Source organism: Parasteatoda tepidariorum, chromosome 7 (genome assembly GCF_982258835.1).
Source record: "Parasteatoda tepidariorum strain Cologne lab strain chromosome 7, Ptep-v5.0, whole genome shotgun sequence".
Classification (NCBI taxonomy): domain Eukaryota; kingdom Metazoa; phylum Arthropoda; class Arachnida; order Araneae; family Theridiidae; genus Parasteatoda; species Parasteatoda tepidariorum.
In genome coordinates this window covers 102570939-102598637 of record NC_141761.1, presented here as the reverse complement: position 1 = coordinate 102598637, position 27699 = coordinate 102570939, and the positions used below count along the sequence as shown (strand labels likewise).

General features: G+C 31.4%; 1 long non-coding RNA gene across 3 annotated transcripts in view; it reads left to right on the top strand.

The window, feature by feature from the left end:
- Positions 1-26445, top strand: part of LOC147807357 (uncharacterized) — a 28679-nt gene extending 2234 nt beyond the window's left edge. The window contains exons 2-5 of one of the 3 annotated variants that reach the window (XR_015435646.1): positions 7853-8906; positions 11040-11075; positions 14876-14893; positions 17441-20480. This is a non-coding gene — a long non-coding RNA (uncharacterized LOC147807357). Of the gene's footprint in view, positions 1-7852; positions 8907-9072; positions 11076-14875; positions 14894-17440; positions 20481-22448 lie in introns of those variants that run through there. The other 2 variants (XR_015435647.1, XR_015435645.1) reach the window with 2 other exon arrangements.
- The last annotated feature ends 1254 nt before the right edge of the window (positions 26446-27699 follow it).

Here is a 27699-nt window from a genome sequence, read left to right as displayed (position 1 = left end):
CTATATCAATGTTTTTTCAAGGTTCAGTGCCCCTACCCGTTATACATTTGCCCGGTACTCTGAAAAGTGATATTTCTCTTATTCTATCCTCAGCATATAATAAAATATCGAATGAGTATAATACTATAAATGAATAAATGAATATATATATATATATATATATATATATATATATATATATATATATATATTATATAAATATATATATATATATATATATATATATAAATATTTCAGACATTCAATTGATTTCGGTCATTCATGGTCACACACATAATTTGAATATATTGCACATTTTTCATGAAAATTTTACATTTAACTTTATTTTAAACTGCACCTAAGTAAATTTGATGGCATACTTTTTTTAAAAGATTTTTTTAAAGGAAAGCTGCTCCTGTAAAGTTGTTTCTGTATAGCTGTTTTGCACAAGTTGTTTCTGTTTTTCTTTCCCCTATCCTGGAACTCGTGTGGACTTGATTTAAAATTGAAAATTTTCTTTTACAACTGCCTATAAAAAAGCAAGCCAGGCTTAGCCCTGTCCCGCCCCGTAGGGGGGCATCCAGGTAATACTGAAGACCTTATGCGCGTACGTGACCTGCATCAATAGAGAATTGGCACTTTGGCTTGGCAACGACGGAATGGCAACACTTGCGTCGACGGGGAGGCTCGCGATTGGGAGCAATGTGTGATGACGAGTACAAGAGCTTTAGAAAAAGAGCAAGATTTTTGAATTTTGTTAGTCTGGCTGCTGCACGCGCAGAGCAGCCACCAATCCACAATCTACCGACCCGCCCCGTCCCAGAGGGTCGCAAAATTTATTCATCCAAAAAATTTTATACACAATTTTACAGGTGCAACTGGTTTACACAGCAATGAAATTAGGATTTTAGCAACATATTCACAGTGAAAGCCCATTTTCATACAAAACATTAAAACCCAGTGATATTCATAGCAAATTACACATAACAAACATTTTTTAAAACAGAAACACTACAGGTATTCTAGAATTTTATGTTGGGTGTGCAATTTCGCAGTAAACAGTACAAAATATTTACAGTTTGTCAAATTTACAAAACATTAGAATATTGCGATGAGAAATCGTATAACAAATCCTCCATTCCAAAATTTCAGCAATACGTACCCCGGGGGCCCGCATTCGTTTTGTCGTGGCAAAAACCACATAATAAACATTTAAAAAAAAAACAAAAATACTGCAAGTATTCTAAAATTTTATGTTGAGTGTGCAATTTCATAATAAACAGTACAAAATATTTACAGTTTATCAAATTTACAGAACATTAAAATATTACGATGAGAAATCGTATAACAAATCCTCCATTCCAAAATTTCAGCAATACGTACCCCGGAGGCCCGCATTCGTTTTGTCATGGTAAAAACCACATAATAAACATTTCAAAAAACAGAGATATCTCAAGTATTCCAAAATTTTATATTGAGTATGCAATTTCATAATAAACAGTACAAAATATTTACAGTTTACAAAACATTAAAAATTAGCGATGAGAAATCACAAAATAAATCATCCATTCTAAAAATTTAACTATACGGATCCCGGGGGTCCATAATCGTACTGTCATGGCAAAATCCACATAATAAACATTTCATAAAGTAGAAATATTACTGGCATTCCAAATATTCATGCTGGGTGTGCAATTTCATAGTGAACAGTACAAAGTATTTACAGTTTATTAAATTTACAATGTATTAAAAATATTACGATGAGAAGTCACATAACAAAACCTCTATTCCAAAATTTCAACAATACGTACACCGGGGGCCCGTATTCGTACTGTCATGGCAAAAACCAAATAATAAACATTTCAAAAAAGAAGTATTACAAGTATTCAAATATTTTATGTTGAGTGTGCAATTTCATAATATATAGTACAAAATATTTACAGTTTTTTTTTAAAAATTTTAAATTACATTAAGATGTTACTTTTCCCAATATATATCAACGAGGAGACCCATATATCATGTGAAAATTAAACTTTGCATAGGCTATTAATTCTGTCTGTATAAAGTGGGTGTATTCAGGCTGAAATGCTGCTTTATGATATTAATAATTCCATTCTTTATTTTTTGATTCTTCCAAACGAACCTCAGAGTATTTCTACTAAGATTTGGAGGGAAGTAGTTGGTCCTTGTTTCGGTAAAGATCGGACAGTCCAATAAAATATGTTCTATTGAATCATTTGTTTTGCAGAAGGAGCACTCAAGTGGTTTATTATGAAATCTGTGTTGATATTCTCCTTGCGTACCATGGTCTGTTAGAAATTGGTTAAGATAGAAGTTAGGATATATTTTAGTGTTACTGACTTTTGGGATTAATATGTGTGTGTATCTGCCTTTTGAATTTGGACTGTCCCATCTTGCCTGCCATGTTTGAAGATTTTGTCTCAAGAGGTTAAGTTTAATAGTGCTCTTAGAGGGTAGGTCGGTAAGATCAGTTTGTTCCCTGTGGCAGGCGAGTTTGGCCAACCTGTCAGCCTCCTCATTTCCTGTATTGCCAACGTGGGCCCTTATCCAGTGTAGACGAACACTCTGTTTGCAATTAAGTTTAATCATTCTGTCAAGGTAAATTTTATTGTCAAATCTGCTAATTGTTTTGAGGTCGGAAAGTGAGTCAGAGTAAATATTAACGTGTTCTATAATTTTATTTTTGTTGATCCATAGTATCGCCTGGAGAATGGCCCATAGTTCGGCTTTATATACAGTTGATTCATCTGATAGTCTAAATAGATAAGTATCAATTTGTTCAGTGCTATTGTAGACAGTGAAGGCACAGCCGACTCTGATTTGGTTATTGATGGTCATTCTGGACCCGTCAGTGTATATTTCGATTCCAGAGTTGCAAGGTGGTTTCATATCAAAAGTAATACTTCTAAGTTCTATTGGGTGTAATAACGGCAGTTCTTGGCAGTGGTTTAAGGGCTTTTCATGTAAGTAGATATTGCTTAATTCCGATTCTGTGTTTATGGTTAGGTCTAACGGTATGGTGCCCGCAAGTACTTGTAATGCCACAGTTGATGTTGTACTATAGGCTTTCGTAATATTTAGCAGGGGGATCCTCTCAATTTTACTAATCTTGTTTAGTATTCTTACTTGTTGGCTGAACCATATTTCACAACCATATGTGATGATTTTTAAAATTGCAACTTGATAAATAAATTTTCTTAATTTTGGGCCGATTCCCCAGGCAGCACCGGAGAGTCTGTTTAGTTTAAATTGTATGGATGTTACTTTTGTATAGATCATATCTAGATGAGGTAACCAAGAGAACTGACAGTTGACCCTAAAACCCAGGTAATCTATCGTATTTACCACCTTGATGTTTTCTCCCTTCATTTTAATTGTGGGTCTCCTCGTGATTTTATTCTTTTTCGGAAAAACTATTGCATGAGTCTTGGCGCTACTAAATGAAAGACCAAAGCTCTCTGCCCAAGCTTGATAATCATTCAAAATATTGGTCGTAATTGGACCAAGTCTATCCAGGATAGTGCCCGTGACAATTAAGAGGAAATCATCTGCAAAACCGATAACGTATTCATTTGATATTTTGCGTTTTGTTAGGATTTTGTTAGCAACAATTAACCATAAAATTGGGCCCAGACAGGATCCCTGCGGTACTCCCCTTGTAACGGCGTGTTCTATCACTTTATCCCCATAATTGTAAGTGACGTTACGATTACTTAAGAAACTTTGTATTAGCTTTATTAAAGGTCTGCTGCAATCCAGTCCAACCAGGATTCCGTCTATTGCACTCCAAAGCACCCGGTCGAAAGCCCCCTTAATATCCAGGGATGTGGCCAGAGTATGGTGTTGTTAGAGTCCAGCTTTTTCAACTATAGACAACAGTGCCTTCATAGCTGTAGTAGTTGATCGGGCCTTTCTAAAACCATGTTGATCGCTATCCAAAAGGCCATTTGTTTCTAAATAGAATGTAAATTTATTTGTTATAAGTTTCTCTAGGACATTGCCCCATGTGGGCAACAGTGAAAGGGGTCTATACCCATCAGGTTTTGTCCCATCTTTGCCCTTCTTTGGGAGTAAGATAAGCTTCGCCGTCTTCCAAGTGCTTGGGAAGTATTCGAATTCAAAGCATTTGTTAAAAATCAACGCGAACCATGGAGGGTCAATATTATGCACTGCTCGCCAGATTTCGGAAGGCACTCCGTCTGGTCCCGGGGCCTTGTTGTTTTTTAGGTTATCAATGACCCGCGTAATCTCATCCTGACCAAATGGCTGCTCTAGGTTCTGACTAAGAGGGGTGAGCTTGTTATGATAGGGGGTACTCTCAAAGTGGTAGTCAAGAATTATCTGAATTGACTCCATTGCACTTTCTGTGTACGTTCCATCATTTCTCTGCTGATTTTTGAGAATCTCATCTTGAAAGTTTTTGCCTCTTGAAATCTTATATCCGGGGCCAAATGCTCTTTCATTAGTAATTTTCTCTAGGTGTGTGCGCAACGTTTCTATCTTATGTTTCTTGATTTGCTTAATATAGCTGGAGCGTTCTCTTTTAAAGAGAACCAATTTTGACTTCCGTTCTTCGGGGTCAGAGCAACGTTGATACAATCTTCTCAGTGCTCTGATTTTCTTCCGTCCAATTGCCAAGTCAACTGACCACCACTTTGGGCTTCCCTTGAAACTCTTGCAAATCTTTCTGCGGTTTTTCTGACAGATACCACTGATAGTATCTGTAGACTTTATGATGAATCTTTCCAGCTCTCCTCTTTCTTGAATATTGGATAGTTCCTCTTATTTTTCCTGTATATATTTTCTAACCTCGGCCATAAAGGAAAACAAATCAATGTCCGAATATGTTATCCTCCAGATTGGTTTGGTATTTTGTATATCATGTCTAATTTGCATGGTGAGCAGTCTGTGATCGCTAAGAGTTTCTACGTCTGATACTTCCCAGTCTGTGATACAGATGTTGTTTGTATGTAATGTCAAATCAATCCAGCTCTGGCCAATTGTTGAATCGAAGGTTGGGAGAGAGTTGGGGTCATTTGCAATCTGTAGGTCCTGTAGGAAAATAAAGTCAAGTACCTGTCTACCCCTTAAGTCGTCAATGTTCCCCCAAAGGGTGTTCTTGGCATTAAAATCACCGTTAATAGCATGGGGGAGATCATCGTGTTTCCTAATTAAGTGTTGTAGTTCATCCAGGGGTGGCAGTAAGTCAGAAGAGGGAGGCACATATATTGAGGTGAAATAGAAATGAATCTGATCGGCAGTTATTTCAACCATGACCAGGTCACGATTTACCACAATTGGAAATATACCAAAAAATCCCCTTCTGGCAATGATTGCACATCTGGGTCTTTCACCATAGGCGACGATCGTGATATCGGACTGGAACTCAGTAATCTGGGAGTCTTTGTTATGGTATGGTTCATTCAGTGAGCCAAGTTTAATCCCCCCTGAAACAAAATCCTTAGCATGTAATGCATTAGCAAGTCTGGAATGGTTTAAGTTTATATGAGAGATATTGAGAGCGTCCTTTGTATTTGTTTGCATATTTGCGTTTTCTTGCTGTGCTGAGTTTAATTGCAACGTTTTATCAGTATCAGTTTGTTTATCCATAATTTATCCTTTTGATCATTTTTTCCCTCTCCCATATGTATGTCTGGCAGTCTCGTGAGTTAGTATTGTGCCTTGTCTCCAGGGTCCATCCGTGTTTGCTATTGGCAGCAGTACAATTTATACATTTGGTTCTCGCCATGCAAGACTCGGCCTTATGACCCTTCGCAGAGCAGTTAGTGCATGTTTCTTCTTCTTTACAAAATTTTGCAATATGGCCATATTTAAGACATTTAAAACACTGTGTCACTCTTATGTACTCTCTAATTTTAATTCTGTTCCAACCGATGTTTATTTTCCCCATGTACATCAGTGTGTCAAAAACATCGGGTTCACTTTCTATAATCCAGTGATTTCCTTCATTCGCCCTTAGTGGAAAGCCTATCGTCATGTCTGCATCTTGAAGTATGGGGTTTTGCTCTTTTATCTTAACGATCAGATTTTCTCTGTCAAAATCGGTTGGTACATTATAGAGTATAACCCTAGGGTTTAGTCGTTTTGGGCAAGTGCATTTTACACGATCTGCAAGACTACCCGTCTCAATTTCTCTCTTCAGGGTCTGCACTTCACTTTCTTTTGTCACCTGAATGACTATTCCACCCTTCCTCACTTTATTAATACGTTTGACTCCTATTTTTAGTTTGAATGGGTCAATAGAAGAGGTCACCATATTCTTGGTGTTCTCCGAGTTTTCATCTTCCCCATTGGGATAAATTAGTAGTACATGCTCCTTTTCATTCCTCTCGGTGTCCTTGGTGATTGGTATTTCCACCCCGGTTGTCAGAACAGATGCATAAGTTGTTTTTGTTGCTTTCATTTGTACCGTTTTTTCGTAAAGTCTACCTCTAATTTGATTAATAATGGCGTTCTGGGTAGTGATGAGATTTAGGAAGGTAGCAGCGAGATTCAGCAAATGTTCCTTATCCTGTTTACTAGCCTTACAATTTTTACTGCTCAATAGTCCACTAAATTTTGTTTGTGCAACGATGGCTTCGTGGATAAAGTCTCTCCTTGGGTCTATAGTATCAGGTATCATAAAAAAGCAAATTATATCAAATTAAAAATATAATATTAGCCTATAAAGAGCATCGTTGTATAAATGTTCGAAAAAATATTTTAATTGTGATATTCGTAATTATATTGGTCCATAGTACTAATTCAATCATCGTTAAGACGCATTTACAATGAAGCTCTCAGAAATCCAACTATATGTAAAAGTCTTAAAAAACAAATTTCAAAAATCTAATCCAATTTCAATATTTATTTAGCATATAGGATGTACAGTTGAGACCTCCCTTGCTTTTTATTTTCAGAATCTTTAAATTAATTAGAATTTTGAAAATTAATATTTAAGTGAGGAAAAAAAAAGCACAATTGGGCCGGTCAGCTGGCCGAGCGATTAGCGTGAACAACTGTGAAGTCTATGGCTGCGGGTTAGAATTTGGCTTAGGGCATGGCTGTTTTTCTCTCTGTCTGTTGTCCTCTGTTGTGTGTGAATGTGGCCCACCCTTTGAACAGATATCTGTGGCAGTATGGCGTGGGTAATGTTGCTCGCCTCCGGTGACTTAGGTTCACAGGTGCCCACTGGGTAATATTAAATGAGCAACACTTGTGGCATTTTCCGAACGAAGCAAAAGATCGAAAGTTCAGTTTCTGCCGTTAAAAAAACACGAGGACAAATACACTTGGAAAAATTAACAGGTGTGATCGTGGGAAGAAACGGAGAGGAGTTCTACCCGTTTCCTCTACTGTATTTTTTTTTCTCCTTAGATATAATAACTTGTGACATTCAACGTTTGTTTTCATATTTTATAAGAATTCTAAAAATGCTTATTAAGGATGCTCTTAACGGAACACCCAGCATAAAGTATTATTTAAATGGAATTTATATTGTAGATGACAAGTCAATATTATTTCTCAAATTTACATTAAAAAATTTATATTTATTATTTAACCAACATTTCGTATAAAAAAGCACAAAAAATGCTTAAAAACATACATTTTTCACTCGACAGAAATTAACAGAATTTAATAGATGAAATTCTAAAATGTCGAAAATAATAGTTTTAAATTTAATTGTTTTACAAAAGTAATCTTAGGTGTAGGGATAGAACATGAAGTGATATGCAGTTATCTATTCGTCTTTTTCACTTTATATAATTGAATCATAGCTATTCTATTATTTTGAATCTTGGACATTCCTTTTTGTAATATGTATAATTATTTATTCTTTTATTTGGAACAGCTCGTAAGTAATAGATCTTATACAATTTTGCATTAAAACTGTTATGTTTAATGTTATAGATCATTATTCTCAAGTTCATTATAAAGAAATTGGTATTTTTCAATCCCCCCCTCCTACTATCAGTTCACATTCTCCCTATATCTTGTTCATATTTTCAATCTTTAACAAAGTACTTAATAAAATACCACTCAAGTTTAAATACATTTTTTTAAACTTGTAGCTTATGACACTTGATGTTAATACAGTTTTTCAAATATTAATTTATATTTTAAATACGGGAGATCGAAAAACGTAATGGAATTTACTGATCTGTAAAACGTTAGCATTGTTTTAAATTTTATTATAAGCGATTCCGTTTTTCACACAGTTCAAAAATAGAATCTGTGATAATTTCTAACTTAAACTCTATTTGAAAAAAAAAAGTTTATTGCGCACATTTAAACATTTAATTATTTTATATTCACTGCGTCAGATAAATTCAATAAAGAACATGACGTGGTAGAACGTGCGATTCACGTCACCAAATTTATACTTTTATGGTGGACTGATATCACGCGCCTTTCTTTTTTCAATTCTTACCATTAGTTAACACTCTTCATATATACAGGGTGATTTTAAAAAGATGGGTAAAATTTTAGGAAGTGATAGTACACACCCAAGCAAACAATTTTCATCAAAGAATGCATGGTCGAAAACAAAACGCAAAACCGCTAGAGGGCGTCAAAGTTAATGTTTTTATATGAGGCAAAAACACGCAAAGAACGAGGAAGTTAAGTTATAAAAGCAAATTTAATGGTATGTGATTACAATAAGTGCTCAAAACAGTGACCGGCAGCGACTATGCACGCAGTACAACGGCGGCTAACATTCTGAAACACACCAGGCATACCACGAACTTTTCCTACAGCGACCGAAAGCTTGGCGACAAGTTCTTCTGCAGATTCAATGGGAGCCTCATACATAAGACGTTTGCATCAAACAACTTTCCAAACGCGCCAGCACGTTTGCGTATTGTTTTCGACCATGCATTCTTTGATGAAAATTGTTTGCTTGGGTGTGTACTATCACTTCCTAAAATTTTACCCATCTTTTTAAAATCACCCTGTATATATATATATATATATATATATATATATATATATATATATATATATATATATATATATATATATATATATATATTCAATATATATATATATATTCAAATTTTAAATCGTTAATAAAACACTTTTAATTCATCCTCTCAAGTTGAAATACATTTTTTTAAACTTGTAGTGGATGACACTTGATGTTAATACAGTTTTTTTCAAATATTAATTTATTAATTAAATTTAATTAATTTTAGTTTTATATGGGAGAAAAAATTGTAATTATTTACTAAAAAGTAACTAAAATAAAATTTTTCCTTGTTGATCTAAGTAAGAATTGACTTTATTTTTTTTCTTATATTACTTGTTATTTGAATGTTTTCATATAAATTGTAACCGTTACATCCAGTGTCATTTCCTAATTATGTTTAACGCGTTTTTTTATGGGAAACAATTTTGTGATTTTAGTAAACCAAGAATTAATAACGTTCGTTTCATTAATTATGAAAAATTAGCGGATATCCCAAACTGACAGTTAATTAAAAAGAAAATCAATTAAAAAAAGCAGAAGATAAAAACGTATATTTTGTAGGGTTCTATTTATTAAATTAGAAAAAAAATTCCTCAAGTTTCAAAGTTTGTAAGCATATGGTTCTTCTGACGAATATTTTGAACTATGTCCTATGTTTTATAGTGTATAATAAAGAATTCCATCTGAAATACTTGCACGAACATGTGGTTGCAGCAAAAGTTTTTTACTTTGAAAATATTGTTTTATAGTTTAATTAGTTGGTAACAAAATCTGCTGAGAAATTTTGACTTGAACCTTGAAACCTTGAAATACATATTTACGAAAAGAGACGAAGCTCAAAATGCATATTTGCGAGAAAAAAAACGTCGATATACATGTATACGAAAATGGAAAAAGCTCGAAATGTGCGTTTGCGACAAAAACCTGGAGAATGCATGTTTACGAAAAAAAGCTTGAAATGTGTGTTAGTGAAAATGGACAAGGCTCAAAACACAATTTTACGAAAATGGACAAAGCTCGAAATTCGCGTTTATGAAAATGGACAAAACTAAAAATGCATCTTTTTAGTTCCTAACCCATATTTATTAACTTTTGTTTATTTATTTAAACACTACATACCGGATATTGGGGTCGGTGTGGCTAGGTATATTACGGATGTAACTTTTCAAGCTGTGTCTTCGCATTCAGAATTCGAACAATAAAATGAGTTTCAAAATGTACAACGTAAACTTACAACGTAATTCTACCACTTAAATTTGCAAACAATATCATAAACTTATAGCCCTCCTGACAACTTTGTAAAAACAACTGTTGACTTTTAAAGTCTTTTGAAAAAAGAGACTAATTTAATAAAATGTACCAAGTTTTTTAACCAAATGAATGATATCACAACACAAAATTATTTGGACTCATTAGAAATAGATTCATAAAATACATATTCATCAAAAATAGGTTCATCAAAATAGAAACTATGCTCATTGAAAAGTTTGAAACACGGAATCTAAAGCTTTGTCCATTTTCAGAAGCAAGCAGAACAAGCTGTGTACATTTTTGTAAACAAGCATTACGAGCATTGTCCAGATTTAAGAGCTCTCTGATGTTATTACTTATTTACTAATAATTTATTAATAATTATTTATTTATACTTATTTATCAAATATTTGTGCAGCAAATTTTCTTATACAACATAAATTGTCATCCTTATTACAGAAATTATTTAGATAATTGACAAAAAAACACCAAATATGAAATTCGTAAATTTAGTAGCCCAAGTGTTTAGTTTTGTTTGTTTGACAAATTCTGGCGAATTATAACAATAGAAATAATTTCATTCATTAAAATTTATTAACCGAATATATAAAGGTTTAGAAACGTTGATATAAGAAAATCTCAATATGATATCTCAATATCTCAATATGATATCTCAATATCTCAATATGATATCTCAGTATCTCAATATCTCAAAAATATCTCAATATGAATATACTTATTTTGACAGTTTATCATATATAGATTATGATTATATTAATTTATGATTTTTTCATGTTTTTGCTTCTCTTCCATTTAGTTGGAGGCCTTACAAATGCTCTTGACCTATCCGAACGTGAGTAAATTAAGTATATCTATTTAAATACATCTATTTTATAAATATATATATAATTTACACGTCTAGATTTATCTCTCTCTAAAATCATAAAAGCTGCTACCTCTGCTCTTTTGGCAGAGGTAGCAGCTTTTATGATACAGTGGTGGCCAAAAGTGTGGACATTTTTTGAAAGTTTCATGTTTTTCAAATTTGTGTGCTTGAAGAATATATTAATTTTCACTCAAATACAAACGTCTTTATATCAAATTGAAGGTAATTTAATGTAGAATTTAATAATAAATACAGTAATACAATGCCTGTATTATAAAAAAAGTTATGCAACTAATAGTAAGATCGATCTTGGATTTGCATTTTTTTGAAGTGATACTTACGCAATCAATACTTAGTAGGATAACCCTTATTTAAAACAGCTTCACAGCGTCTTTTCATCGAGTGAACGAGTGTTTGGAGTTCATCTTTCTTAATCACATGGTGCCAAGAATCAATTATAGCTTCAATAAGTTGTCTTTTATTGGATGGACGTTTTTTTCGTACAAGAATTTTCAAACGTCATCACAAATTTTCCATTGACTTGCGATCAGGACTGTTTCCTGGCCATGGTAATATATCTATGCCTTTATTTTGAAACCATGCTTTGCATACTTTTGCTGTGGGGCATGGAGCTGAATCCTGCTGAAAAATAAATGGTGCGTTGTTGGGGAAGTGATCCCTGATGGAAGGTATCATTTTTGGTTTCAGAACAGTTTCGATGTATTTTTTGGCATTCAGGATGCCATTAATCACTTGAATTCGGCCCACACCATCTGCAGACATACATGCCCAAATCATGACATTTGTTGAGTTTTTTTGTAGTTGATTCAATGCAATCAGGATGAAGTGTTTCACCTACTCTAAGTCTCACGTATTTTCTACCATCACTACCAAAGAGCGATATTTTACTCTCATAGCTCCATATTACTTGCTTCCATTCATTTTCTGACCATTTAATGTGTTCTTTTGCCCACTTTACTCGTTTTTCACGTTGCTTTTGATTTAAATATGGTTTTTTCCATGGAATTAAGCAACATTAAAATATGCTCGAAATGCTGCTTTTTACTTACTATATTCAAAAGAGAACCAACCAAACTGTGTCGAATCAATCAAATTTTTTTTCAAAAGTAAGCCCTCCTATGTTAGCGTTCAAAATTTATAGTGATTCGATGATTTTAGTGTGAAGTTGGCGGAAAAACGAAACTACATTCCGAACAACAATATATATATATATATATATATATATATATATATATATATATATATATATATATATATATATATATATATATATATATATATATATATATATATATATATAGTATATATATATATATATATATATATATATATATATATATATATATATATATATATATATATATATATATATATATATATATATAGCATAATAAATATATGCAAGAAAAACAATAAATTTTATTTATTGCGCTTAAGCTGCAAGTAAATAGAACTCATAAAATAAGTTCAAAATGTGGAGAGAACATGGAAAAAATTACAGAACACTGAAAAAAAGGGGATAAAAAGAAAAATAATTCTAAAAATATTAAGAAACCGAAAAATAAATCCAATCCGAAAAAAAGGCAAAAGGTTAATAAAAATACGGAAAATAAAAGATATAATCTTTTCATCAGCCCACACAATTATATCCGTAAAAAGGACATAATCGTTTAACGCTCCTTGTGTGGGCTGATGAAAAGATTATATCTTTTATTTTCCGTATTTTGTTAATTTTTTTTCCTTTATTTCGGATTAGACTTTTTTTTGGTTTCTTAATATTTTTATAATTATTTTTCTTTTTATCCCCTTTTTTCATTGTTCTGTAATTTTTTCCATGTTTTCTCTACATTTTGAACTATATATATATATATATATATATATATATATATATATATATATATATATATATATATATATATATATATATATATATATATATATATATATAGTTCTTTTAATCACTCTAGATCAGAAAAGATCAAGATTAGTTTGTAACTTTTGTCGATTTCTTTGGTTTTTGTTCGCAATGACTGCATCAAATTTCGTAAGCCTAGCATATTTGTAGAAATCTAGACATTATTATAAAAAAAAATACTTTTCTAAAAAAAGTGTTTTTTGCTATAATTTTAAAATTATTCAATAAAATTAAGCAAAATATTCGGAGCAATCTAAAATTAAATACAAACATTTTCTTTTAAAATTTGAAAAAAGTTCGCTTAAAGCTACGCAAGGTATGACTATTTAAAGTAGTTCTTTTGTACAGCACATGCATGAAAATTTTGTTAATTTTTTTTATAATTTTGTAGTGAATCGCACTTGAATCAAAAAATGAATTTTGAAGTAGAAAGGTCTTATTTGAATAGCTGAAAAACGCAAAAAGTTTCAACCAATTTTCCACGTGTATTTTGTACAGTTTAAAATAATACTCAAAATGATCAGGGATTTTTCACAACTTTTATTTCGTAGTAGTGCAAATTAAAATACCTAATAACCAGACAGAAAGAACAAAATAAAATTTATGGAAAACCCCTGAACTTTTAGAGCTTTACTTTAAAATGTACAAAATTTACATAGAAAATTGCTGGAAACTTCTTACGTTTTAACGATAATCAATTAAGACTTTTTTCATTACTTGCCAAATACGATTTACCACAAAATTCTTAAAAAAAATTTAAAGATTTTCGCGCATGTGCATTACAAAAGAATTACTTTAAATAATCATATCTTACTTAGTTTTGAGCGATTTTTTCTTAAATTTAAAAGAAAAAATTTTGTAAGTAATTTTAAAATCCTCCAGATATTTTGCTTAATTTTACAAAATATATTTAAAGACATAGCAAAAAAAAAAAAAAAAAAAAAAAGCGTAAGACAAAAATATTTGCTTATTTAGAAAAAAGATAATATATGTAAAAATAGTTTAAGCAGGAATTATAAAATTTTCTGCAGTAGTTGCAAATAAAAATTAAAGTAATCGATACAAGCTAGTTGCTTGAATTTCTGACATAGGGTGTTTAAAAATACTAGTTTTTTTTCGTAATTTATTGTCGGTCTCTCAAGTCACTGAAAGCTTTAAACTTTATTGCAAAGTATGAAAAACTGCATGAACTAAACAACTCCAGAATTACAAAATAATCCTTTGAGCACTTCTTGAGAAATTAAAAAAAATTGTCAAAAAATGAAAGTATCAGGCTTTTATTATTGTAGGATAGTGTATATGAGTGTGTCCAAGATTCCAAGACCTGTTGTTATATATACTATAGATAACAACAGGTCTTGGAATCTTGGAACTCACTCCTTTTGCAATTTATTAGCCCAGGGAGGGTTCTGGGACAACCATGGCGAACTATAATTGCTTTGCCCCAAGAGCATCAAAGACATACCTGCTGTGATTTAGTTCTGAAAATTCAGCTGGCCAATAGCTAAATTTTTGAGGCTATATTATCTCAGAATGTGGCTAGAATCCAAATCCGAATGACACGTATATGCATATTCTCAGCTTAATAATTAATAATATTTAGTTTCAAATATCATCTGTACAAAATGAATACCATATTTGATATAAATATCGAAATATAAAGACTGCATCTTAGTAAGTGACACTTCGATCATTGTATTAAAAGTTATCAAAATGTAAGAAAAAGTTACTAAGGTTGATGGTATTGTCGTACACATTGTTTTTAAAATAATTTTATTTAAGATGTTTCATCTATAATTGCATTCGATTGTATAATATTCTTTCCATTTAGTTCCAGTAGTAGGCTCTTGTAAGTATATTTCTTATATCAATACAATTGTCTAACACTATTGCTTTGGCTATAATACAATTATGGAAGGCACTTTTTTTTGCTGGTATAATCGTGTGAACTGATGACGATATTATATCTTTAAGCTATGATGACGAGATAGATCTCTTTTTCTTATTTAATTTTCCTTTTATTTAATTTTTTAAATTTTACTTGTTTGAATTATGTTTAATTTTAATAATATTTTTTGTCCTCTTTTAAAAAATCTTTACATTTTTTAAAAGATATTTCCCCTTTTTTTTTAAACTTATTTTATGAGCTCTATATACTGACAGCTTATGCACAGTAAATAAAACTCATTCTTTTTCTTAATTTACATCGTTTATCTCTTTTTTCTTTTATCCTTTTTTTCTTAATATTTGAGAAAGAACACTTTCTCAAAAAATTGAAAATGCAAGTTATTAAAAAAAAAAAAAAACTGTTGATATTACTAATCTAAGGCATTTCTTTTAAAACATTTCTAAAAAAATATGCTGAACATTACAGGATTACAAGCTTCATTTCTAATTCCAGAAAAATGTTTAAGAATCAAGCGTAAAATAAATTAATTTTCGGAAAATTAAAAAAGATTCACAATAATTCCATATTTATTAAAAAAAGGGGCAATAAAATGCACGTGTGGCAATAAAATGCAAAAGTGGCGTTCATTTGGCGAATAAATCGTTATTTTTTTTTAATAATTAGCCTTCCTTTGGTTAGTGGTGGACGTTAATTTTGCTCTGTACTCACATGTCAGAGAGTTTAGTCAAACAGCTTAACACTTGCTTATCTGATATAAAAATTTAAAAATGGTTCAGATGCTGAAATAATTTTTTTTTGTTGTAAATATTATTCGAGAAAATAGAAAAATAAATGAAATGGTTGGAAACATATCCGGTGAACAAGCCGGATGTTTCGCCAACCGACTTTCATCTCATAAAACAGTTTTTACGGTCGAATCAAATAAAAAAAGAGAAACGGACGATTTAAAATTACCCTCTCTTGATTCGCCTTACAGTCACGTGGTTTTATTATAAAAATATTGTGATGTGCGTGCTACATTATTTTTCAGCTCTATGTTTGCAATATATGATTTTTTAATAATTTCTTAAAAACAAGAATTTTAAAAACATACGCTATATAGACAGAATTCTCCGGCTAGTTTTAGCTACTACATCTGTAATCTGGAATAAAATTTCGAATTTTAAGCATGTACTAAATATCATGTGGTTATTCACCATTTTCAATTGAGATGTAGACATGATGGGTCGTAGAGATCCGGAACGTAAATATGAAAAGAAATATTGAAAAAAGTGCAAAAGGAAAGTAATTTTATAAGTAAAGAATGTAGTGTGTCGACCACTACGAAAATACAATTCTGATTTACTAATATATAAGACAATTTAAATCTTCATCTATGAAAAGGTACTCCTACATAGATTCGTTCGTTCGTTGTTGAAGAACTGGACATCTGAGGCCTAGATGGCCCTTTTCCCATTCATTTTGAAATATCCCATGACGGGAACATACATAGGAAAGATGGTGTCTACTCGGAATAGAACCTGAAATGAGATAAAAATGAAGAAAGGAATCATGTGAGCTGTAGCAGGCATGATGGTGGGGCTCCATATCTACATCTTTTGGGTTGGGAGCAATGAGATGAGTAGAGCGACTATTTTCTCGTCATTCAACAGTTCCTGGAGTTCTTTGAGAATGTTCAGGAATCTAGCTACATTGCTGGGGACATCTTGAGGTTTCCTCGTGAAGGTGCGCTGGTGTTTTTTCGGCCTAGCACCACAGCCCGTAAAGCAGGCCGGCTAATCGCCTTGGCAGTTTATGCATCTGGGAGGAAGGGAGAGAGGCTTCGTACATTGGTAAGTGAAATGCGCTCCTGAACATTTGAACATTATTTTTGAGTGTGTCCAAATTTCTGACAATTGTAGCATTGTATGGCATAACGCCCTCCATGAAATTTCTCTATTTGGACAGGATGAGATAGAAGAAACTTTGTGTTAATAAAGTCCCGATGTTCTGGGGAATCTTGCTGTATCACCAGAAGAAGGGGGAGGGGCTTGTATCCGTCACCACACCTCTTTCTCAGTTGCTCAATTTTGATGGGTCGTCGACCATTTTCGTCAATCTCTCTCCGTCTCCAACATAGAATCGAGTTAACGTGTCTTATATACTAGTGAGTTGGAACTGTATTTTTGTAGTGGTAGACACACTACAAAGAATATACATAAATAAAGAATTTATATAAATAAAGAATTTATATAAATATGCATATGCACTTTAATACTATGAATGAAAGTAAAGACTTGTACTTATTTAAATTTCAGCACGAAAGATAAATGGATTTTGTTTATATATGAGCACAATGTCTAAAAATTCATTTTTTAAAAAAATATATTATTCAAATTTTTATTATTTTAAAATTGTAGGCAAAATGTGCATAAATTTGTTATGTGCACATGTATACATGCATTTATATTTCATCTTAATTAGGATTTTGTTTTTCATTTGAAACAGTGGGTGAGTAAAAACAGTTGTGCTGTAATAAAATTTGATGTTTATTTTGTCAATTTTTTTCGAATTCGTATGTGTTAGTAAATATTGTTTTTTGGTATGTGTTACTGCACAAAAAAGAAAGAAAAAAACAATATCTCTTTCTTACAATATTGATTAGAAAGGATATTAAGATCTGTCCAAGGTACAACAAAATGTTTACTTTCGATGAAATTTCCAGATTTTGAAAAATATATATTTTTTTCTAAACAAAATTCATTTATGAAAAATTATAGTAATTGCTAAGCGTTTAAGGTATTCCCCAAACAATTTCCAAATTATTTGAATTATTTTTCGAGTAAAAAATACAGGTAGAACATCTGATAATATTTTTAATTCGGCTGACAGTGTACGAGCGAAAGAAAATTTTTTGACTTGAGCTAGATATGATTTTCTAAAAAAGCTTATTTTGTTAAAAATTAATTTTTGTTTAAAAGTGAATTTATTTATTTATTTTTTTTTTTTTTGCAATGGCTAGAGAATTACCTTGAAATAATTTTCATCAGGATTCAAAAAGAAATCTAAAAAGAAATAGAAGGAGAAAGAAAAAACGGATGGAACTAGAAAGTTGACTCCTCACTGGGAAATAAAACTCGTTTACGCGCTTAAAAAAGCAGTGGAAAAGGTGTCAAGACTTGAAAACAAGCGGAATTTATTCATGTGTCAAGGCAAGCAGTTTACAATTAATAAAAATATTATGGAATAAAAAAAATTAAATAAGCGGACACATCATTCAATATTAAATAAAACACAGATTGATCAATGAACATCAACATCATCAATCCATCAATGAGCTTATAGAACTATCATAAAATTTTTTGTTAAACAGAAATACAGAAGACATAAATTAAACAGATACATAAATTAAACAGAAGACATAAAGGCTAATGGTAAGCTTATTACAGTTTGTGCTTTATTCTTTGTAATATTACATTTTTTATAGTTTAAAATACACTGAAGAGCCAAAAAAACTGGTATACCTGCCTAATATCGTATAGGGCCCCCGCGAGCACGCAGAAGTGCTGCAACACGACGTGGCATAGATTTGATCAATGTGTGAAGTAGTGCTGGAGATAATTGACACCATGAATCCTGCAGGGCTGTCCATGAACCAGTGGGAGAAAGAGGGGATGGGGATATCTTCTGAACATCACGTTGCAAGACTCCCCAAATATGTTCACCAATGTTCATGTCTGGAGATTTTGGTGGCCAGCGGAAGTGTGTAAACTCAGAAAAGTGCTCTTGGATCCCCTCTGTAGCGATTCTGGACGTGTGGGGTGTCACATTATCCTGCTGAAATTGCCCAAGTCCGTCGGAATGCGCAATGGACAAAAATGGGTGCAGATGATCAGACAAGATTCTTACTTACCCGTCACCTGTCAAATTCTTATCTAGGCGTATCAGGGGACCCATATCACGCCAACTGCACACGCCCCATGCATCACAGAGCCTCCACCAGCTTGAACAGTCCCTTGTTGACATGTAGGGTCCATGGATTCATGAGGTTGTCTCCATACCCGTACACGTCCATCAGCTCGATACAACTGGAAACGAGACTCGTCAGACCAGGCAACATTTTTCCAATTCTCAACAGTCCAGTGTCACTGTTGACGAGCCCAGGCAAGGCGTAAGGCTTTGTATCGTGAAGTGAACAAGGGTACACGTGTGGGCCTTCGGCTCCTGATGTTTCGCTGAATGGTTTGCACGCTGACACTTGTTGATGGGGCAGCATTGAAATCTGCTGCAATTTGTGGAAGGGCTGCACGTCTGTCACGTTTAATGATTCTCGTCAATCGTCGTTGATCTCGTTCTTGCATGATCTTTTTCCGACTGCAGCGATATCGTAGATTTGATATTTTACCGGATTTCCAATACTCACGGTATACTCGTGAAATGGTCGCATGTGAAAATCCTAATTTCATTGCTATCTCGGAGATGCTATGTCCCATCTCCCGTGCGTCGACTATAACACCACGTTCAAACTCACTTAAATCTGTATAACCTGGTATTGTAGCATCAGTAACCGATCTAAGAACTGTGCCAGACACTCATTGTCTTATATACGCGTTGCCGATCGCAGCGCTGTACTTTGATTGGCTCCATACCCCTTTAATTGCATACTCATGCCTGTACCAGTTTTTTTGGCTCTTCAGTGTAGTAGAAACCATTTTTGTTGCTATGAATATTTTTTTTTACGTCATGGTTATGATACCGATAAGTTTTTTGTAAAATGATAGGTAAAATGTGCCCCATAAAAAAATTTCAGTTAATATTTTAAATATTTTAATACTTTTTTTTTTCACGTATAAGGCGTAAAGGAATTATTATTATATTCTTTTGAATTATACTTTTTTATGCTGGCAACTAGGCATGTTACATTTTTATGAAAATATTATTTTGTATGTTAAATTTGAAAGAAAAAAAAAACGATTTACCTTTGTATTTTATTGTCCTTTTAATATTATACTTATTTTTTTAGTTAATGGTGTAGAAAACACTGTATCAAAAAGTGAGTAATTTTTAATGCTTATTAAATGGTGTGCGGAGTTTTTCCCTAAAATAAGATCATAAAATAGTTCAAAAAACATTTATCGATTAGATAAATACATCACATGAAGATAGGTCAATGCAAACTTTTACCAAAATACGGTCTGCCTTCTACGGAATGGCCGTTAGAGCCTCTTTGACTTGTCAGTTGTTTTAAACAAATGTTTTTTCATGAGAGTTTGCAAACACAGGAATTAGGAGTTGGAAGAGAGGGGAGAGAGCCACGTCAGAACCTTAATGTGGGAAGAAAACAATTGTTATTTTTAAACCGATTAGAACCGATTGATTTAAACCGATTATCAAGGAGAGGCGAAAGGGTAAGGAGCATATGTCATCGTGAAGTTTCCAATCAGTTTTGATGTTAGGCTGACCTAAGTCTTCTGCCATTAAAGTAAGAGTCAAATGACGGCCTGAGCCGGCACCTCATAGAAAAATGAAGGTCTCAGCATGGATCAATTTAGCAGTCTGACGTAACGAACATAAACTGCGCAGTGGATGAAAAATAAGAAAGGTATACTACATTCAGACTACTAAGCTGCGCGGTGGTGGTAAATACGAAAGATGTCATTACGTTTGGATTACAAAGGTTCAAGTTTTTTGTTTATGGTAACCCGTGCTGAGGCCTTCTCTTTTCTTGAATGTATTGCCTGATCTCAAGAAGTTCAGCTAAAGACGTCGTATTTTTTTAATTTTTTTATCGGCGATGGTTTCTACGCTTAGCCTTTAAGAATGCCTTGAGTCAAAAGGAAACTTGGCATTCCGATTAAGAATAATCTCAGTCTCGTACAGAGGTAGGACAAAATAATGGAAACACTTCTATACTAATAAATTTTTTAATCCTTCTTAAAATACTAAGAGAATCATTTAATAAATTTATAAGTGCTTAGGCTGTGTGATTTCTCGTACTTATAAATGAAATGTAAAGGTTGTAGAGGTTTGAGGGACCGACAATTAATTACAAACGGAATATCTAAATTTCTAACTGGTAACAATTATTTTGGTTATTATTATGCGATAATTGCACAAAATGTCGTCAACCTAGCTTAAATATTTATGGTGATATTTTTACAGAAAAGCAATATTTTTTGTCTAATATATTTTTGAACTTTAAAGAACTATCAATTAAAATAAGCAAAATTTTAGAACAATTTTAAACTAATTTCAAAATTATGGTCAAAAAATTTGAGAAATTTTTTTTAAAAATGTGTGAGATATGTGTAATTAAAGTAGATATTTTATACAGAATATTCAAGGGAAAAATAATATTTCTCTCTTAATTTTGAAGTGTAGTGTACTTGGCAACTAATAAAAGAAGTCCGATTTAAATGTCTTAAAAAGTAAAAAAAAAAATTAAGCAGTTTTCTAAGTAGTTTTCGTACTTATAAGAAAAAGTCAAAATATTTATCGAAAATCAAATTTATCAAAAAATAATGAATAATCCAATCTCTGCCAATCAGGGTTCTCTTCCTTTTTTTTGTCGGGTAAATGCATCGTCAAACATATGAGTTGTCGGGCAAACAAACCTGTCTTGCTATTGTACCTGTCGGAAAAAGGAGCTGTCGAGCAAACGTACCTGTCAGACAATCGAGTGTCAACATAAAAGTACCAGCCTCGCCTTACGCAATGAAACGCCAATATTATTTTCTAATTTATAATTATGCATATTGTCATACGACTGCTTATGAAAATGTTAAACAGTTTAGGGAATCTGCCTGAGATTTTGGAGAAATTTTAACTTATATAAAATAGAACAATTCTAAATTTTCAGATTAGCCTTCTTTTTCCAACATAAATTATGAACATTTATTTTATTTGTATGAAAAGTTTTAATTAATGAAAGAAATTTTTTTCGATTTTTTATTTCTCTGAATGAATTTTTATTCATTATCTGTCACAGGTGGTTACGTTACTGTAATTCATACAATATACAGACCTATATATTTATAGTGTAATTTACTACATAAAAATTATGTGTTGTTTTAAAACTGCTAATGAAAGTGTAAAATAGGTGAGTGAATCTGTCAAAGATTTTGAAGAAATTTTGACTCATATGAAATAAAACAGAATGATTCGAAATTTTTCGATCAGCCTTCTTTTTTCTACGTAAATAATAAATGTTTATTTTATCTATATAAAAAATGATTGTCAAAGAAAGACATTTCTTTTTTTAATTTCTTTAAATCGATTGATATATAATATCGTCACAGGTGATTATGTTACTTAAATTCATATATTAAATACAGAAATCGTTAATTAATGTTCATAAAACTTTTTAGAGCCTATAGTTTGTGGAAAATAAAACATTTTTTTTTTACTTAATGATTTTTATTTGCGTTCTGCATCTATTTTTATTTATTTATATTATTTTTATTTATTTATAATATTATACATTGGGTATAATTATATTTTCTTTTATTTGGAACAGCTGGTAAGTGAAAATCTTCTTGTATTACAATTTTTAAAGAAATTTCTTGTATTTAATGATTTGAGTTTATTGCTTATTATTTTTCGAGATTTTTTTTAAAGAAAATTTGCATGTGTATTTGTTATTTGCATATTTTAATATGAATTGTAACTGTCATTATTTAACCCCAACAAGTTTGCAGTTGGAAGGGAAAGCTTAACGGAAGAGTTCACTTTTTCACAGGTGGGCAAAGATAAAGCGCGCAAAATAGGAGCGTAATTTTTTTGGCGAGAATTCCAGATTTGCACACCATTCCGATTATATTGGGTTCACTATGATAGAAAGCTCTCAAATAAGTTAGATTTTTATTTCCTTTCTTTTCTATAATATCCCAAATAAGGTGTCTATATTTACTTACCCCCAATACTCTATTTCTTTTTGGCTACAACTTTCTTTGCCCTCTTCCCCTAAGTCGCAGCAATAAACTCGACCGGCGCGCTTTACTCTCACTTCATGCATGCATATTCGTGGTGGGAGATCCGGTTACGATTACGGTTACGGTATTATATATTATCAATAACGTGTTTTTGTTAATATTAACGATGAGAATTTGAAAGCTGAAAAGTATGTGAATGTAGTAGCCCAAAATTAGGTTTTGTTTGTTTGACCACTTATGGCAAATCATAATAATAGAATCCACTTACTAGTGTAAAGTTGATTTTTAAGTCAAACAACTTTTATCCCAAAACCAAACAAGGTTAATAAATGATTAGCAAGACACGCTAATCATTTATTATAAACATAGATTTAATAAATATAAATATAAATATGAGTATAAATATAAGTAAAGATAGATATGCAAACTTGAAACAATGTTCAATTTAACTATGCTAGTTTTCGTTCTATGAGGTTCGCATTAAGCTTGCTTAAACAACCCTTTTTATATAGAGATTGAATTTACCTTCACAAAACAAGACTAGAAAAACCTTCCGAAATAGAGAATGAATCGTGATTTTTGTTATTTTAGGAGGATTTTGGAAAAGTTTGTTGTATGCCTTTCTTCAATAAAGTTAACCTTTATTTATCAACCAAATGAAAATAAGAATACTATGTTTGCAGTAAGATTAATTGCTATATGGGATATAATTTAATTTATAAAACTTTATTTACTTAAACTATAAAAATCTGAAAACATAGATTGGAAGACAAAAATATCTAAACATAAAATATGCTTAATTTGTTTTTTCATTACATATAGCAATAAATGTTTTGAAAATTTGAGCTATTTATTATTATTTTAAATTACAAATAGGATAGCATATATTTTTAATCATCCCAGTTCAGAAAAATTTATTAAATTACTCAATAGTTTTATTGTTATTTAAACGTTTTGTTTCTTTTACATTTAGTTGGAGGTCTTACAGACGCTCTTGACCTATCTAAGAGTAAGTAAATTAAAATATCCTTCTATCTGAATATATTTATTACCAGAGTATATATAATTTAAATATATCTAAATTTGTATAACTCTCTCTGTAATCGTAAGAACCGCCACTGTTTTGGAAGTTCAACTTATGTTACATTTTGCTTCACTGAGAAAAAATTCCATACTTAAAAAATAATTAGTATGAATACTAACTGGTTTTTATGAATGATAGCAACTATCATTGGAAAATATCAATGAATATAAGAAATTTCTATCTCCCAAATTGTTTATTTCACATAATGCTAGTAATACATTCAAGACAAATATAGTAATTAAGTATATAAATTTTACTCGAGAAATTACAATGGCCATTTATTATTTCTTAAAAAAATTGCTTTTTTTAAAAATTTTAATTGATTAGAAAGATTTAATAAGAAAATGATAGTTTTATGGTTTATTTAATATCATTTCATTACATTTAGATATTGAAACTTTGTTCACATAAAAATAATATTGTTAAGCAGGGTTCAACAATAGTTGGATAACTAAGGTTGGTTCACTAAGCACTGCTTTTGTTGAATATTTTAAGAAAACCTATGTTTAAAGTTATGTTTAAAAACATGCGTAAAAGATATGCATGTTCTGTTTTACAAATTAACATTTAAGAGAGGAAAAATTAAACACTAACTCACTATCTAAGGAATAACTGTAGAGAATAGTAGAACCGGAAACATCAAAACTTGTTAGATTGCCGCAGGAACCTCAGATTAGTTAAAGGTAACTGATTTTAATTAGTAACTGGTAAGTTACTAATTAAATTTAACAATTAGTAACTTAATTTAAGTAACTTGTGGAAGGTAACTGGTCCCTATCTTAGACAGACATCAATTGCGTTTGTGTTGTCATTTCTTAGCTTGCCTTCGAGTGAAGATTTAGCTTGCGTCCCCTGGTGTCAATATTTTATTATTTATAATAAAATATATTATATATATCATATATAAAATATATGATAAAATATGATATCATTATATGTATGATATATTACACTCGTATATAAAATATGGTGTAAAATTATCTATATATTCTATCTGTACTGATAACATAAAAAGAATGACAGTAATTACGGGATGAGTCGTGATAGACTGATCATGGGTTAGAGTCATTTTGCTGTCAGGCTAACCGTGGAAGGTTTTCGTGGTTTTCTTGTCCATGTAACGCAAATTCGGGTTAGTTCCATCAACAAGTCCTCCCAGAAGGTCTGCTTGATCCAGGAGTTACCTTGTCTTCTGGATTGGGTTTAAAATTACAAGGCTACGAAGTTGAACATTTGTAGTCGTAAACCCTAAAATTGGGTCGGCTGTTCAACGACGGTAATAAAACATGAAATTACGGGACAACCTGTCTTAAGTTCAATGGGTAAGTCGGATCTGATTTTAATAATATGCAGAGGTGCTCTTAAAAACATTTTTTCTCTGCTCAAAACAGAATATATTTCATATTTCTTTACTTTTTAAAATTGTATTTATGGAAACTACATATTTTCTGGACTTTCTTGCCTTTTTTTTTAAGAAAACATGTTTAGTAAAACACTATTTAAAAATTTTACTCCGTTCTAGTTTTAAAAATCAAAGTGTTTAAATATTTCACTTGCATTGTTTTTTGAAAGGATATGTCTTTAGTTTGAGACAAAATTGAATTTCAAATTGTGTTACAGCATTTGGTTTCATGTTCTGTTTTATAAATTTTTTAAACAGCTCGTAAGTAATAATTTTTGTGTTGTGTTTTAAATTTTAGTTTGCGCATTCATCATAATCATTGTCCTAGTTGAATTTTTTGTTCTTTAAACGCTCACAAACGCATTTATATTTCTGTGAATTTTAGAATTTTAATACAAAATGCAAACAAATTCCGTTTTCGATCAAAAATTGTTGTTCCCATATTCTTTCAATTGCAATACCCAATTTCATTTTGTCTTTGATATGATTCTCTTTAATTATTGCTAACCTTTATTAGCTTGATTTACTAAGTAAATTTTTGAGTTTTTAATTAGAGCTTTCAATCCACTTTCAGTATCGTTACCCGTGACTGTTTTTCCTATCTCCACACTTGATTCTACTAAATCGCATTTCTTTGCTCGATCAAAGAAAGTTACAATAATAATATAATATAGTTCTTTCACACGAAACAAGAGTTAAAATAAACTTCTCAGTGTCCATTGGTGAAAATTGGCATTTTTTGGTGACAATCGTGCTTACAGGCAACGTATTTCCAGCGAAAATTGCCAAGAAAAAATACGATAAAACATAATCAAAACCTAAAACATAATAAACAAGCATAAACATAAAAACATAATTAACATGAAATCGTAAAATTACAAAATCATAATCATAAAGATATCTATGGATATTGTGCTATATCATTATTACACAACGAGGTGTACGGTAAAATACACGGGTTGCTATGAAACATCACCCATTCTGGCTATCAACATCCATAATAATTTTGCTTCTTACTTTAAAAATTCGGAACTCCAAAACTTTAGCACCAATTCCTATCTTAAATATTGTTCGTCATATTTAACTTACACTAAAATTTCTGAACATAGAGGGTGATACTCTTAAAAAAATATTTGTATTTCGTTATGAACCCTAAGTAATTTAAAGTAATTTATTTCGTAAATGTTTCTCAACTTTTAACTTTGAACGTACATATTTTCCAAAGATTTATTAAAAGTACAAAATACAAGCAAATTCCGCCAAGATTTTTCTTAAAGAATAATGTATTCGTATTCCTTTCCCCAAAACATCTAAATAGAAATCTGTTTCGTAACGAAACCTTTAAACTTAAACCATGACCTTCAATATACTTCTAGGAAACTCTCTTTAACTTCTTGACTTTTGCCTAACTTCTTTAACTTTAAAAAAAATTCTGTTCCGTAAAGGAACATAAAAACTTAAACCATTTCAGATAATTTAATTTGTTGGTAAATAATGAGCTTATTTATTTAAAAATGTCATTAAGTACTACCGTTTCATTGGAATTAGTTCAGTATTTACCATTAAAAATCGGAACAGGCTTGCCATTTTGTTCTGTTTTTGAATCAGTTTATAATCAAGACTTTCACAATCCAGGAACAGATTCCGATGCCTAGCCACTGATAAAATATATATGGTTTAAAGATTTTTAAAATGAATATCTAGTTGATGATATTAAAGTAACATTTAATTAAATAAAAAAAATAAGAATGTTTTCTTCATTTCTAACTAAAGATAAGACTATAACAACTCCATTAGTTCAGACGATAGCAACAAAATTAATAATAATAACCGGAAATTCTTTAGATTATTATATTCCAACTCTTTTATTTTCTAATTTCGTAACAGCTAATTCATATTTCATCGCAATAAACTCTGCTTTATCTTAACCCACCCATTACGGGTTCACGGAACATCTTCTAGAAGAGAGAAGACTTTCGCACGGATCTTTTTCACAGTCCGAAAGAAAGAACATAAATTGCACAGTGGCGGATAAATAAGAAATATATCAAACGCTCGAACTACTAAGGATAGGATTTCACGTTTATGCTAACCTGTGCGAAAGCCTTCTTTCTTCTAAGAGGTGTTGGTTCTTCACCCCTGTTTACAAAGGCTCTACCTAAATTTGTGATCTACGTTGTGCAGCACTATTTTAATTGCTGATGTCTTAGTTATTTATAGCACTTAAAGTATGCTCACAAAAACGAATTCATGGCCATCATACATTGTTGAAAGTTAAACTGCAGACTATTCATACTTTTCCTTCAATTATTTAAAAAAATAATAACAGCAATGTTTGTAACAAAAATAT